At 41.8% G+C, this 15,392-nt stretch overlaps 1 long non-coding RNA gene across 1 annotated transcript; it reads left to right on the forward strand.

The window, feature by feature from the left end:
- The first annotated feature begins 27 nt into the window (after positions 1-27).
- On the forward strand, positions 28-13,934 carry LOC132515101 (uncharacterized). Its single transcript, XR_009539042.1, has 2 exons — positions 28-74; positions 11,664-13,934. It is a non-coding gene; the product is annotated as an uncharacterized LOC132515101 (long non-coding RNA).
- The last annotated feature ends 1,458 nt before the right edge of the window (positions 13,935-15,392 follow it).

Genomic DNA, 15,392 nt, shown 5'->3' on the forward strand with positions numbered 1-15,392 from the left:
AGCTGTGGGTACTTTCCGCAGCGCTCAGTTCACGTGTGAACGTCGGAAGTGGTACGTGGGTCCGGGGTTCCAGGGTAGGTGTGGGAAGTTGCTTTCTCCTAAGCTTTCGAAAGAAGGCGTTTGTTGGGGCTCTGTATCCGTCTTCAGTGAGGTGGTAAAGTTTCTATTGCTGGGGTCGCTCACACAGTTACCTCAGGCATGGGTCCCGTGTGGTGCAAAAGGTAGGTCCGGGTTCGCGGCCCCACAGCACTAGAGGTTTTAAAGTCCCGTTTATTTTCTCAGAGCCTGGCCCCGTCCTCGCCGTAGCTTCGTCTGCGTGAGTGGCGGGGTCATTCCCGGGAGGCGGGGATCTCCCGGTTCTGGAAGCTGGGTACTTGGGCGATCCAGAGGGTCCCAGCGCGGTGACCCTCTTCTGAGACTTGACCTTTTTTTCCCGTTTGCATTAAGGTAGGGTTTCTCAGCCTAAGCACTACTGACATTTTGGGCCAGATAATTCTGTTTTTTTTGGGGGGGGGAGCAGTCCTGTGCGCTGTAGGGTGTTTATCTGCATCCCCTTCTTTCCCCCAGTTGTGACAACCAAAAATGTCTCCAGATTACCAGACATCCCCTCCCAGGGAAAATCGTTGGGAGATAGGATTAGGTTTAGGAGATACTCTGGGTTTTGGGGAAGTGACCCTTTTCAGAGCCGGCATCAACGATGTCTTAGCTACGTGAAGGAACTTGTGGCCGGGCTCGCCCGCTCTTCCAGACGCTCTCGTTCCTGTTCCAGCGTCTCGCTGGAGTCGGTCGTGGTCCAGGAGTCAGAGCCCGCACGGGAGAAGGAGCAGGTCACGACCTCGGTCCGGAAGGCGCCACCAGAGAAAGTACGGGTGCCACTCGCAGTCTTCCTCGCGGAGCGGGTCGCGACCCCGCAGGAAGTGCCGCTCTCGGGGAAGGTCGTATTACAGAAGGGCCTTCTCGAACACGCGGGGTGACAGTACTAGGGCTTTGACCCTGTAGTGTACCCACGCGGGGTGACAGTACTAGGGCTTTGACCCTGTAGTGTACCCGAAAGAACACAGCACTTGGAGGGAGAGATCCAGGAAGAGGTCGCAGAGCAGAACCCCGTTTCCTGTAAGTAAAGAAGGTGGGTGGGTTATTTGTGCTTAAGAGAGGCGCACAGTTTCACCTCTTTTTACATGTAGGGCGACAGTATATGAGTAGGCTAGGGAACCAAGGTTGTTGTGTCATTTAATTTCTTTGATTTCTTTTGATGTATGAAATCTCTGTAGCTTTGGGTTGGGGGCGGTATTATCTTTTTTAAAAAATAAATTTATTTATTTTATTATTTTATTTTATTTATTTATTGTTTCTGGCTGCGTTGCATCCTCGTTGCTGCGCATGGGCTTTCTCTAGTTGTGTCGAGCGAGAGCTACTCTTCGTTGGGGTGCGCGGGCTTCTCACTGCGGTGGCTTCTCTTGTTGCGGAGCATGGGCTCTAGGCGCGCGGGCTTCAGTAGTTGTGGCTCGTGGGCTTTAGAGCGCAGGCTCAGTAGTTGTGAAACATAGGCTTAGCTGCTCCATGGCTGCTCCATGGCATGTGGGATCTTCGCGGACCAGGGCTCGAACCCGTGTCCCTTGCACTGGTAGGCGGATTCTCAACCATTGCACCACCAGAGAGTCCTGTGGGGGCGGTATTATCTGATTAGCAGACAAAACTATACAATCGCAATCCATAGCCTATTTTTAAATGGACATCATTCATACCCCTCGAGATTAAAGATTAATTGTCGCTTTAAATGGCTCAGGGTGGAGGAATCTAGTGCAGGCAATTCTTAATGGAAACTTTTAAATGTCTATTAATGACAACATTAGTTTACCAGCTCTGAGCGGTTTTTTTTTTTTTTTTTGCGGTACACGGGCCTCTCACTGTTGTGGCCTCTCCTGTTTCGGAGCACAGGCTCCGGATGCGCAGGCTCAGCGGCCATGGCTCACGGGCCTAGCCGCTCCGCGGCATGTGGGGTCTTCCCGGACCGGGGCACGAACCCGTGTCCCCTGCATCAGCAGGCGGACTCTCAACCACTGAGCCACCAGGGAAGCCCAGCCCACTTTTCTTTTTTTCTTTTTTGGCTGCACCACACAGCATATGGAATCCTAGTTCCCCTACCAGGGATCGAACCTGCGTCCCTTGCACTGGAAGCGCAGAGTGTTAACCACTGGACTGCCAGGGAAGTCCAAAAACAGGCCACTTTTAGCAATCCAGTTGCCCTATAAAAGAGAGCTCTCAACTCCCAGATTCTTGTGATGACTGTCAACAATGATAAGGCTCCAAGAAATTGCCCAGTAAGCTACTTTCAATAATTCCTTTAACTCAAGGATGAAAATTAAACTAAACTTAAATGGAGAAATTTCTACCATGTTGATAGATACCAACATGGTATCTACTTTTTCTTTCTTTTTTTTTTTTTTTTTTGTGGCTTTGCCATGAGGCTGGTGGGATCTCAGTTCCTCACCAGGGGTTGAACCTGAGCCATGGCAGCGAAGGCCCCGAATCCTAACCACTAGGCCACCAGGGAACTCCCTTCCCCCCATCGCCCCAACTCTATTTACTTTAAAACCACCGTGATACATGAAGAACCTCCTCAGAGTAATAAAAATATCTTAGTAGTGGGAGTTTCCAGTCAAGTTCAAAGAGTTCCTTTATTGGAACCCATAACTGTTGGCTCTTTCTCTGAAAGTCATACTTTTCTATTATGCATTACTACCCCTGTGAATTTCCTAGGTAAAGACCTGCTTTCTATAGCTATTTACTATTTATAATAGCCGAGACATGGAAGCAACCTAAATGTCATCAACAGATGAATGGATAAAAAAGATGTGGTATGTATACACATACACACACACACACACACACACACACACACACACCCCCAATGGAATATTACTCAGCCATAACAAAGAATGAAATTATGCCATTTGCAGCAACATGGATGGACCTAGAGATTATCATACTAAGTGAAGTAAGTCAGACAAAGAAAGACAAATATAGTATTATATCACTTATATGCGGAATCTTAAAAAATGATACAGGGACTTCCCTGGTGGCGCAGTGGATAAGACTCTGCGCTCCCAATGCAGGGGGCCTGGGTTCGATCCCTGGTCAGGGAACTAGATCCCACATGTGTGCCACAACTAAGAGCCCTTGTGCTGCAACTAAGGTGCCTGTGAGCTGCAACTAAGACCTGGTGCAACCAAATAAATAAATATTTTTTATAAAAATATACAAATGAACTTATTTACAAAACAGAAATAGACTCACAGACAGAAAACAAACTTATGGTTACCAAAGGGGGAAGGGAGAGGGGAGGAATACATTAATAGACACACACTACTATATATAAATAGATAAACAACAAGGACCTACTATATGGCACAGGGAACTACATTCAATATCTTGTAATAAATAACCTATAATGGAAAAGAATCTGAAAAAGTTATACATATATAACTTTGCTGTACACCTGAAACTAACACAACGTTGTAAATCAATTATACTTCAATAAAAAGTTGGTTGTTTTGGGGGGAGAAAACGATCTGCTTTCTAAATTACAAGGCCAAATAAGATTTCCCTCAGGAGAAATAACCTTAGACTTTCCAGACTCATCAGACACTGAAGCATTATGTGTTCTCCAAGCCCAAATTGATTGTCCAGAGGAGACTACTAAATTCCATAAAAGTATAGATGTTATAGATCGCTCTGAAATCCCTGATACTTTTTATCAAGGATAAAAAGTATTAAAATTCAGAATGATCATTACAATTCAGAATGATCCTTCTAAATTGCTTCCTAACTCACCTCAGTACCCCTTAAAGCCTGAAGCCCTATAAGGGGTCACCCCTATAATAGAAGATTTATTAAGTCAGAGGGTAATTATCCCCTGTATCAGTTCTTGGAATGCTCCTATCTTGCCTTTAAAGAAGCCCTGTAGATGGGGATGGAGATTTGTATAAGACCTTAGAGCCATAAGTCTGTGATACTGACGTTTCCAGGGGTACCAAACCCAAGTACTTTGTTGGCAAATATACCAACTGAATCCAAATGCTTTACAGTTGTGATCTTATGCTCTGCTTTCTTCAGCATCCCTGTGGACAAAGTAAGTCAATATTTATTTGCTTTTACTTGGAGAAATCAAGTCGTATCGGACAGTAATGCATCAGGGATTTACTGAGGCTCCCCCACACTTTTCACAAATTTAACATCAGGGTTTAAACACTCTGCTGCAATTTCTCAGAAATTCTACCTTGATTTAATATGTAGATGATTTAATATGTAGGAATCGATTCAACATATCTGTTACAACGACTGGCTTATAAAGGCTGTAACGCCTCAAGATAAGCTTCAGTTACCACAAGAGATGGCTCATTATCTAGGTCATGACTTCTCTGCAAAAGGAATCTTTCTGTCTTTAGAAAGAATAAATACCATGCGGGACTTCCCTGGTGGCGCAGTGGTTAAGACTCTGCAGTCCCAGTACAGGGCACCCAGGTTTGATCCCTGCTCAGGGAACTAGATCCCACATGCATGCCACAACTAAGAGTTTGCATGCCACAACTAAAAGGTCGCATGCCACAACTAAGGAGCCCACCTGCTGTAACTAAGACCCGGCACAACCATATCAATAAATAAGTAAATATTAATAAAGTAAATAAATACCATTCAAAATTATCCTAAACCTGTAAGGATTCCTCGGACTTGCAGGATATTGTAGGTCCTGAGTCTTGTAGTTTTCTTTATTGGCTTCCCCACTCTATGAACTAAAAATAGCACTCAGGAATCTCTTCCTTGGGAAATAAAACATAAGGAAACTTTACTGAACTCAAATGGGCTTTACAAAATCCTCCCACATCATTGCCCCCCAAATGTACTAGACCCTTTGTATTGTTCATCCATGAATGGAACAATCTGGCTTTAGGAGTCCTCACTCAAGAACATAGAGGAAAAAATAGACCTATAGCCTATTACAGTCTGCAGTTGGACCCAGCAGTCAGGGCATATCCAAATTGTTTAAAAGCAGTAGCTGCAGCAACAAAAAATTGTAGAGTCTTCCTCGGAACTTTTTCAGGGAAATGATTCATACCTACAGGTTCCTCATGCTGTAGAAAGTTTACTAAATACTGAGCACAGCATTTCTCAGTCAGGAGACTAACATCTTATGAGATTCTGATCTTTCCTGTGTTCTTCAAACCTATGCATTCTTTGCTATAACTCTTTAAACCCTGCTACCCTCCTGCCTTTACCCAACAAAGGAGAGACGTATAACTGTGTTGAATTGGTTCCTCAAAGTTTGACTCCTAGATTAGATTTACAGGAAACCCCACTAACCAATCCAGAATTAATACTCTATGTTGATGGCTCCTATGCCAAAAATTCTGCAGGAAAGTATCAGGCTCTTATGTTGTTACTGCCCCAAATGAATGATTAGAAAGGAAAGTTCTTCCCCAATTTAATTCAGCACAACCTGCAGAGTTAGTTGGCTTGACTCAAGCCTGTGAGTTAGCCAAAATAAAACTATAAATAAGTATGACCAATAGAGAGTATGCTTTTGGAGTAGTCCATGATTTTGGTATACTATAGAAACAGAGGGAATTCCTAACATCAAATGGCATGCCTATAAAAAATGGACCTCAGAGTGCTGAGCTCCTCTGCACTATTACAGCCTTCACAAGTTGCTGTCAGAAAAGTTGAAGCTTATACAGATCAGACCGTGAATATCAAGGAAATGTTATAGCTGACTTTTATGCTAAGGTTGCAACTCAAGAGATTCAAAATGTACCAAAACTCTGTCACGAATTAACTCCATAAAATTGATCCAAATCAATCACTTATGATAACTTACTTAACAGACAAGCAAGTGTATCTATATTAGAAAACAAAAGTGGCACTAAGTAGGATGAAAATTTGATATAAAAAGAAGACTGGGACGCCCTGAGTAGCCACCTGGTGTTTCCTGAATCCCTCAAGTTGCCACTTTTGCGAGCGCTCTATGACTATTCACCATGGAATTGACAAAATGATTCAAATTATGAAAAAGTATTGGTGGGGTAACTGTTTTAAGATGGTGTGAAGCATCTCTAATTAATGTCTAACCTGCCAATCACATAACCTGGGTAAGTCCATTATAGTGGCTCCAGAACTGCTCCCTCACCATCTGGACCATTTGAACATTTACATTTGCACTTCATTCATTTGCCTCCTTATATGGGCCATCAGCATGTACTTAATAATAGTATGTCTGTTTTCTAGATGGGTAGAAGCTTTTCCATGTTGGAAAGCTGATGCCACCACTGTAGCAAAGAAATTATTAGAAAATGTTTTTCCCCTTCAGGGAATCCCAAACTTAATTTATTTTTAAAATTTTATTTATTTATTTTTGGCTGCATTGGGTCTTCGTTGCTGTGTGCAGGCTTTCTCTAGTTGCAGTGAGCGGGGCTACTGTTCGTTGCAGTGCGCGGGCTTCACTTGTGGAGCATGGGCTCTCGGCGTGCGGGCTTCAGTAGTTGTGGCACGCGGGCTCTAGAGCACAGGCTCAGTAGTTGTGGCTCCCGGGCTTAGTTGCTCTGCAGTATGGGATCTTCCCGGACCAGGGCTCGAACCCCTGTCCCCTGCATTGGCAGGCAGCTTTTTAACCACTGCACCACCAGGGAAGTCCCCAAACTTAATTTCAAGTGATAGAGAGATTCACTTTACTGGACAAGTTATAAAACAACTAGACAAGGTTATTCAAACGTAATGGCGCTACCACTGTCCCTGTCATCCTCAATCTTCAGGAAAGGTTGAATGCACCAATAGCATTCTAAAATTAAAATTGACGAAATTAACTGAGACCATAGGATTACCTCGGCCTAAAGCGTTACCTTTAACTCTTAAGACAATAAGATCAACACCTTTTGGAAAATATAAGTTGACGCCTGATGGACTTATATATACTAACAAATGTAATACAGATAGCTAGTGGGAAGCAGCCGCATAGCACAGGGAGATAAGCTCGGTGCTTTGTGACCACCTAGAGGGGTGGATAGGGAGGGTGGGAGGGAGACGCAAGAGGGAGGAGATATGGGGATATATGTATAGGTATAGCTGATTCACTTTGTTATAAAGCAGAAACTAACACACCATTGTAAGGCAATTATACTCCAATAAAGATGTTAAAAAAAAATAAGTTGATGCCTGATGAAATCATTACTGGGTGACCCATGCCCTTAATGATAGAACCTCACCTGCTCATCCAGCTCTTGTGAACTCTGATATGACCAAGTACGGTAAGGCTCTAGTGCAATATTAGAAGCTTATTTCCAGGAGGTCAAAGAGGCCTTTAGAGACCCTCAACCTGATGAGGACTTTCTACCCCACACTTTGGAACCCAGTGACAGTATTCAGGAAAACACATCAACCAAAAGCTGCACTTGAACCTTGATGGAGTCCCATCAGGTTCTTTTAACCTCTCAGATAGTAGTCAGATTACAGAGTGTTGAACCGTGAGTTCATATCTTTCAACTGAAAAGAACTCCCTCAGACTCTTGGACCTGTCAACCTACAGCCGACTTAAAATTAAGGATACCAGGGAAAAATTTTCCCCAGAAGCAGACAACCACATGATGTAGACAACCTTCCCAAGTCAGTGGAGCAAGACCACTGGTGCCAAAATTAACGTGCTTTTATTATTAATAATTCTATTAAGCCTTTACTAATGTTAAGTATAAACACCTCTTAATTGACACTGTACAAAAAAAAATAGCATCAGTGACTAATTAAGTAGAATGTTGGATATGTACCCAGATTGATGAAGAACCTGATGTATTCTTACAGTTATATCTTGCTAACAAAACAGTTTGGTATCAACCCAATGGATTATGGACACATTCCTAAAGCCTAACTAACCAGTTCTTCCCAATTATATTTCCTATTCATCCTCCAATAAAAGAAAAATTTCCACTTCATATTTTCAGTAATCAAATAGATTGTCCCTCTTTGGGACTTATCACTCCTCAATAGTGTAATGAAACTGTTCGGATTAGACTTTCTTAACAAAACCCTAAAAGATTCTCTACCTATATTCATTACCAATACTATAACCACAATAAAATTTTCCTGACTGGATGTTCTCCAGTCCCTAATCCCATGGCGAATTCTTCCTTCTATTTAAATTCAGTAATCGAAGCACTGCTTGCTCATGGTTCTTGTTTTTGTTTTTTTGTGTTTTTTTTTTGCGGTACACGGGCCTCTCACTGTTGTGGCCTTTCCTGTTGCGGAGCACAGGCTCCCGATGCGCAGGCTCAGTGGCCATGGCTCACGGGCCCAGCCACTCCGCAGCATGTGGGATCCTCCTGGACCGGGGCACAAACCCGTGTCCCCTGCATTGGCAGGCGGACTCTCAACCACTGCGCCACCAGGGAAGCCCACTCATGGTTCTTGACGAAACCTCAGGTAACCAATCCACAAATTGCCCAAGCCAATACCATCAAAATTTAACTCTGTCCCTAAGAGGAGTGGGGCTTTATTTCCAATGCAACACCACCCTGTATCAGGAACTTCCCCTAAACTGGAATGGTCATTGTGGGTTAGAGCTATTAACTCCCAATAGTCAGAAACAAAAAAAAAAATCTGCACATGAAACCACCAATCTTGATTCATTTATTCATAAGATACCAGTTCATAAGAGAAATCCATGAAGCACCAAAACCCTCTACACACAATGCTGGATTCCTTCCTTTGTCAGAGCATTAATTCTTCATATTGGCACCTGTAAATTAGAAAAGACTGTTTTATATATCCCTAAAACTTAAAAAAAAAAAAAAGCTTCAGTGACACAGCTAATTCTCTCCAAGCCTTAGATACCAAGGTTTCCAGCCTTGCTTCAGAAGTCTTACAAATAGAAGAGTCTTAGGCACCTAACTGCCCAACAAGGAGGTGCGTGTATTGTCATTGGTGAAAAATGTTTCCATGTTAATAAATCAGGAATTGTTACCCCAAATTTAAAAGATCTTAAAGGTCAGATGTTCATCTTTCGCCAAATAGGTGACATGGTTCATCCATTGATTTCTTTAGTTAAGTCTTGGCTCCTGGGAATCTCTGCCCTAGGGAATTTTTCAGTCCTTGGTTATTATTCTCATAGTCACATTAATTTCCCTAGTGTGTTGCATCTTCTCAAGATATTTAAATACCTTTCAGCAGCTACTCACGCATCAAATGATGTCCATCAGGGTTAGGCAACTAGAAGAACTCTGATCCAACCACCCATGTCTACCATGACTATACAACTGTCAGTAATAGTGACTGCACACAATCCACCCCGCCCCCCCGCCAAAAAAAGAAAAGAATTCCCTGGCGGTCCAGTGGTTAGGACTTGGCTCTTTCACTGCCAGGACCCGAGTTTAATCCCTGGTTGGGGAACTGAGATCCTGTAAGCCTTGTGGTGTGTCCAACAAACAAACAAACAAACAAAAAACCAATCCATCCTACCAACGTCAACAGTGGTACCCAAGAGTAACCCTATACTAGAACATATACAGGAACAAGAACTTGCTGAGAGTATGACCAAAAGTGGAGACCAGCCTTAAAAATCCCCCGAGCAGGGACTTCTCTGGTGGTCTAGTGGCTAAGACTGCACTCCTGATGCAGGGGGCCAGGGGTTTGATCCCTGGTCAGGGGACTAGATCCCACATGCCACAACTAAGTTTTCGTATGCTGCAACTAAAGATGCCACATGCGGCAACGAAGATCCCAGGTGCTGCAACTAAGACCCAGAGCAGCCAAATAAATATTAAAAAAAAAAAAAAATCCCGTGAGCAGACAAAACCAATTAGGCCATGAAAGGGAAACTTAAGCTAGCTTATTTCATAAATGTAAACGAAATTCAATTTATTTCTTGTAAATGCCTCTGATAATCATAAATGAAATTTAAATTGTCTTCCTAAAATGGTATAAGATAATCACTTTTAACCAATCTCCTACTGTCTGGAAACCCTATTGTAATAATCAATCATTGTAAAGGTTGAACAACTTCCTATTCTCGTGTTATAAGCCATCCCGTAGGGACATGCTGCTGAGCTTCTTGCCACTTTGTATCTGAAGTCTACCAGTTTGTGAACTCTTCTTTTTTTTTTTTTTTGAACTCTTCTTTTGTATGCGCAGTAAACTCTTAACATTTTACTTTGATCTGATTTTATTTTGGACAGGTCTTAACAGAAATGAGGGAGGCTTTCTAGAAAAAGGAAGAGTATTAGGAAAAAGTACAGAATTAGAGAAGTGTAGACATGTCAAAAGGAAAATGAGATAGATTAATTTGACCTCAAGGGTCAGTTGAGACCAGCTCATAAAGGGTTTTTTGAAAGCCCAATTTGAGTTAGTAGGCAATGGACTCCCCTTAAAGTTCCTTTGCAGAGGAGAGGGAAATCATCTGAGCTGACCTTACGAATACTTTGGAATCAGTTACTAGGTTACACTGAAGTAGGATTAGACTATCAATCCAGAGACCCCGAAGGTACTTCTGTAAAGATGTAGGCAAGAGGTGTTAAGGAAGCATGGGATACCTACAGAGAGAACAGGATGACTTTGCACTGAATATTACAGGGAGGATCTTATGGGAGAGATAAAAGACATAAACAGAAGAAACAATCAATAACCAGAGGAATCTATCATAAAATACAGGTATATACAATTAGAGAATGAGGGCGACTCAAGCTACTAACAGTGTGAGGTATGAACCTTCCCTCATGGTAAACACAATACCAGAAATAATAAAAATAATACTCTTGTCTCCAATGTTCATTGACAAGGAGGCCATTAAAAGCTTTGGCTTTAGAGCTAGACACACCTGAGTTTAATGCCTGGCTTGGATACAACTAGGTCTATAATACTGAACAAGTGATGTAACCTCTCCAAGCTGCAGTTTTCTCAGGTCTACAGCAGTACCTCTTTCACTGTGGGCTGTGATGAGAATTACACGAGTATGGAAAAGGTACTGGCATAGTTCCTGGTACCTAGGAAAAGCTCAATTCATATTTGTTGAATATGAGCTAGTAATCTTAAGAGCTCTCTGGGGGAGGTAAGACCTTGGAATATATGTGAAATGCAAGGGGAGAAGGGGTCCCACGGACACTAATGGAGGGACAATAAAGCAGGGTGGATAAGCCATGGGCTTTGGAGTCAGATCTGGGTTCAAATATCAGTTCTGTCACTTATAATACTATGAGGAAATCATCTAATTCTACACCTTGTGAACAGAAAAAAAACTGAAGCAAAAATGTCACACATCTTTTTTTATTGCAATAAAATGTACGTAACATTCAATTTATCATTTTAACCATTTTTAAGTATATGGTTTTGTGGCATTAAGTATAATCACATTGTGCAACCGTCACCACCAGCCATCTCCATGGATACATGGATGTAAGTTACATTGTTGGTTTTTTTTTCCTTTTTAACTTGGATTTACAGAAAAAAACAGATAGTATAGAAGGTTTCATATTACACCCCCCACACAGTTTCCCTATGAACATTGTCATTAGTGTGGTACATTTGGTATAATTAATGAACCGATATTGATGCATTATTATTACTGAAGTCCATAGTTTATAAACTACAGATTTCCTTAGTTTTTACCTAATGTCTTTTTTCTGTTCCAGGATCCCATCCAGGACAGCACATTACATTTATGTCTCCTGAGGCTCCTCTTAACTGTGACAGTTTCTCAGACTTTCCTTGTTTCTGATGCACAGATTTGAGGAGTACTGGTCAGGAATATTGTAGGTGTTGGTTATTTTTTGTATGTAATATTTCATGATTAAAAATTACTAATCAGGGGGACTTTCCTGGTGGTCCAGTGGTTAAGAATCCATCTGCCAATGCAGGGGACACAGGTTCCATCCCTGGTCTGGAAAGATCCCATATGCCGTGGGACAGCTAAGCCTGTGTACCACAACTACCACAGCTACTGAAGCCTGCATGCCTAGAGCCTGTGCTCCACAGCAAGAGAAGCCACTTCAGTGAGAAGCCCGCGCACCGTAACGAAGAGTAGCCCCACTCGCCGCATCTAGAGAAAAGACTGCGCACAGCAATGAAGACCCAGCGCAGCCAAAAAAAAAAAAAAAAAAGAACCTAAGAGTGGTGATCATTAAAAAAAAAAAAGAAAAATTACTAATCAGGGACTTCCCTCGCAGTCCAGTGGTTAAGAATTCGTGCTTCCACTGCAGGGGACACAGGTTCAATTCCTGGTTGGGGAACTAAGATCCCGCATGCCATACGGCGCGACCAAAAAGAGAAAAAAATTACTAATCGTGATAGCAATACCTGTTGGGCCTACCTTAAAACACACACAGACACACACACACACACACACACACACACACACACACACACACACCACCTCCATGCTATCAATTTAGTGCAAGCCAGCATCATTTCTCACTCTAATCACTGCAGTTGTCTCTCTGCTCTATATTGGGCCTCCACTCCCCCCATCTTTTCTCCACACAGCAGCCAGAGAGGCTTTAAAATATAAATCAGCTTCTATTTCTTCTGGTCTCCAGATGCTTCAGTGGCTTCTTTTCTTGTAGACTAAAATACACTACAGGATCCTTCATGCTCTCATCACTTATCATACTTCCCCTGGCTCACTCTGCTCTGTCACACTGGCTTCTTTGTAGCCCCTGAAACACACCGCACTCCTGCCCTAGGACCGTTGCACCTGTCCTTTACCTGGAACGTTCCTCCCCCGCACAGCCACAGGCTCACTCCTCCACTCTTTCTAGTCTCTGCTCAGATGTCACCTCTTCAGAGAGGCATTCCCTCGCACCTTAGCTTGCAGCCCGCCCCCCACAAGTTGTCCTCTTTCTCCTTAGCTTTTTTTTTTAATTCAAAATATCACTACCTGACATTACATTCTACATCTTAATTTGTTTATTGTCTGTCTCTTCCATTAGAATACAAGTTTCACGAGGCCAAGCACTTAATACAATTTGTTTATTGCTGTACCTTAGGCTCAAAGTTAACAAATATTGGTTACATTAATTAGTCAATAAAATACTTCTTTTTTTTTTTTTACAAGGAAGTTGGTTGTTAGGTAAGGTGGTTCACAATCTGGGACTCCTGAACTCCTAGATATCTTTGAAGGTGGCAGTTTTCTGAATTTCTAAAGATCTGGTCAGACTACAAGTTACTTACAGGGGGATGGTTCATTAATGGATATATCTCCAGAACCTGGGATAATTCCTTGAATACACTGAGCACTCAATAGAGATACCCGTATTATAATTAACTGGAATGAAATTGGCAATGTGGCAAAGCAAAGTCTTTGTGATGGCAGCATATCTGAAAGGCAGAGGAATACTGAGAAAGTTTATGTACAAGGACAATAATCACACATTAAAATTATATAATGTTTGTTAGTAACACTGTTATGGACTGAATTGTGTCTCCGTGCCCCACCCCTCCCCCTGTAGCCCTAACCCCCATTATGACTATATTTGGAGATAGAGCCTCTAAGGAAGTCATTAAGGTTAAATGAGGTCATAACAGCGGAGCCCTAATCTAATAGAACTAGTGTCCTTATAAGAAGAGGAAGAGACAGGTGTGCACAGAGAAAAGGCCATGTGAATACACAGTGAGAAGGCCACTACCTGCAAGCTAGGAAGAGGTCTCGAAAAACCAACCCCTCTAGCACCTTGATCTTGGACTTCCAGCCTCCAGAACTGTAAACAAATAAATTTCTGTGGTTTTAAGCCACCTAGTCCGATTTCAGTCACTATGAGTGGTATCATCTTAGAAGGTGAAGGACAATGGAAGGAAGACAAGGAAGACACCCCATCCCGTGTTTTGGGGGTGGCTTCAGATTCATTGTTTTATGTACTATATGGGAAGATATCTATGAAATAAAATTGTATCTCCGTTGTAAATAATCAATAGATTGGTTCTCTTTCATTCAAATAATGTTCATAATTTAAAAGTCCTGGAAAAATAAATTCACAATCAAATTTTATATGTGCAACTACATTGATACAAGTTAAACCTCGGTAATTGGATAGCTTGTTCATTTTTTTAAGTGTTATGGAAACATAAATGATCTTGGTCTGTCAGAATTTTCATTAAAAATAATACTTCGGCCAAACCAAGATTCCCCACAGTAATAACCTACATACAGCCATATTCAGTGACTAAATTGTGTTTATGCTTTTCTTAAGCAATGGCGTTCATTTTGACCATTTATCTAAACAAAATGTGGCAAACAGCAATAGAAAAGACAAACGTAACCCTGGGTTGCATTTGCAATCAATGCACAGAGCTGTGGCATTAGCTTTTGGAAGAGTATTTAAACACTGCCACACAGTGTCCAGCTGTGTGTTCTGCCCTTGGTCTCAATAGAAGTCTGAATTACAAGCACTACCAGGTTCACAAGATTGTTAATTCTGTAAAAACACCAAATGGACTTCAAAAAGGGAAGTATAAAAATCTTAAGACTCTAATAGTGTATCCTAGCTAAAATTCCATGAAGCACATGACTGTAGCTGTGACAAAGTGGTCTTTTTTTTAACATCTTTATTGGAGTATAATTGCTTTACAATGGTGTGTTAGTTTCTGCTTTATAACATAGTGAATCAGCTATACATTTACATATATCCCCGTATCTCCTCCCTCTTGCGTCTCCCTCCCACCCTCCCTATCCACCCCTCTAGGTGGTCACAAAGCACCGAGCTGATCTCCCTGTGCTATGCGGCTGCTTCCCACTACCCAGCTATTTTACATTTGGTAGTATATATAAGTCCATGCCACTCTCTCACTTCGTCCCAGCTTACCCTTCCCCCTCCCCATGTCCACTACTGGGCATATACCCTGAGAAAACCATAATTCAAAAAGAGTCATGTACCACAATGTTCATTGCAGCTCTATTAACAATAGCCAGGACATGGAAGCAACCTAAGTGTCCATCGACAGATGAATGGATAAAGAAGATGTGGCACACATATACAAAGTGGTCTTATGAGCATGTTTACTGTTAAAGTAGAAGCCCTGCCAGAAAGACTTTATATATAGTGTGTTAAACTTATTAATGTTTGAGCTTTTTATTTTACAAATTTCATAACATTTTCTATTTATCAGTGCTAATTTTACGTGATGGTACATAGGACCAAGTTCTCTAAAAGAATTTGTTCAAATAAAAGTGTATTTGCCTCGGGAATTCCCTGGCGGTTCAGTGGTTAGGACTTGCCACTTTCACCAATATACTTCGAGTTAGGAATCATGTTTAATTGAGTTTTGTTTTCCCTGTAACTGGTAAAAAAGGATATATGGAGAAAATGCTTGTTGAATGAATTAACAAATGGATAAGCACAGTTCAGAATTTTAGAAAGAAATTTCTA

The sequence above is a fragment of the Lagenorhynchus albirostris genome, chromosome 2 (genome assembly GCF_949774975.1).
Source record: "Lagenorhynchus albirostris chromosome 2, mLagAlb1.1, whole genome shotgun sequence".
Lineage (NCBI taxonomy): Eukaryota > Metazoa > Chordata > Mammalia > Artiodactyla > Delphinidae > Lagenorhynchus > Lagenorhynchus albirostris.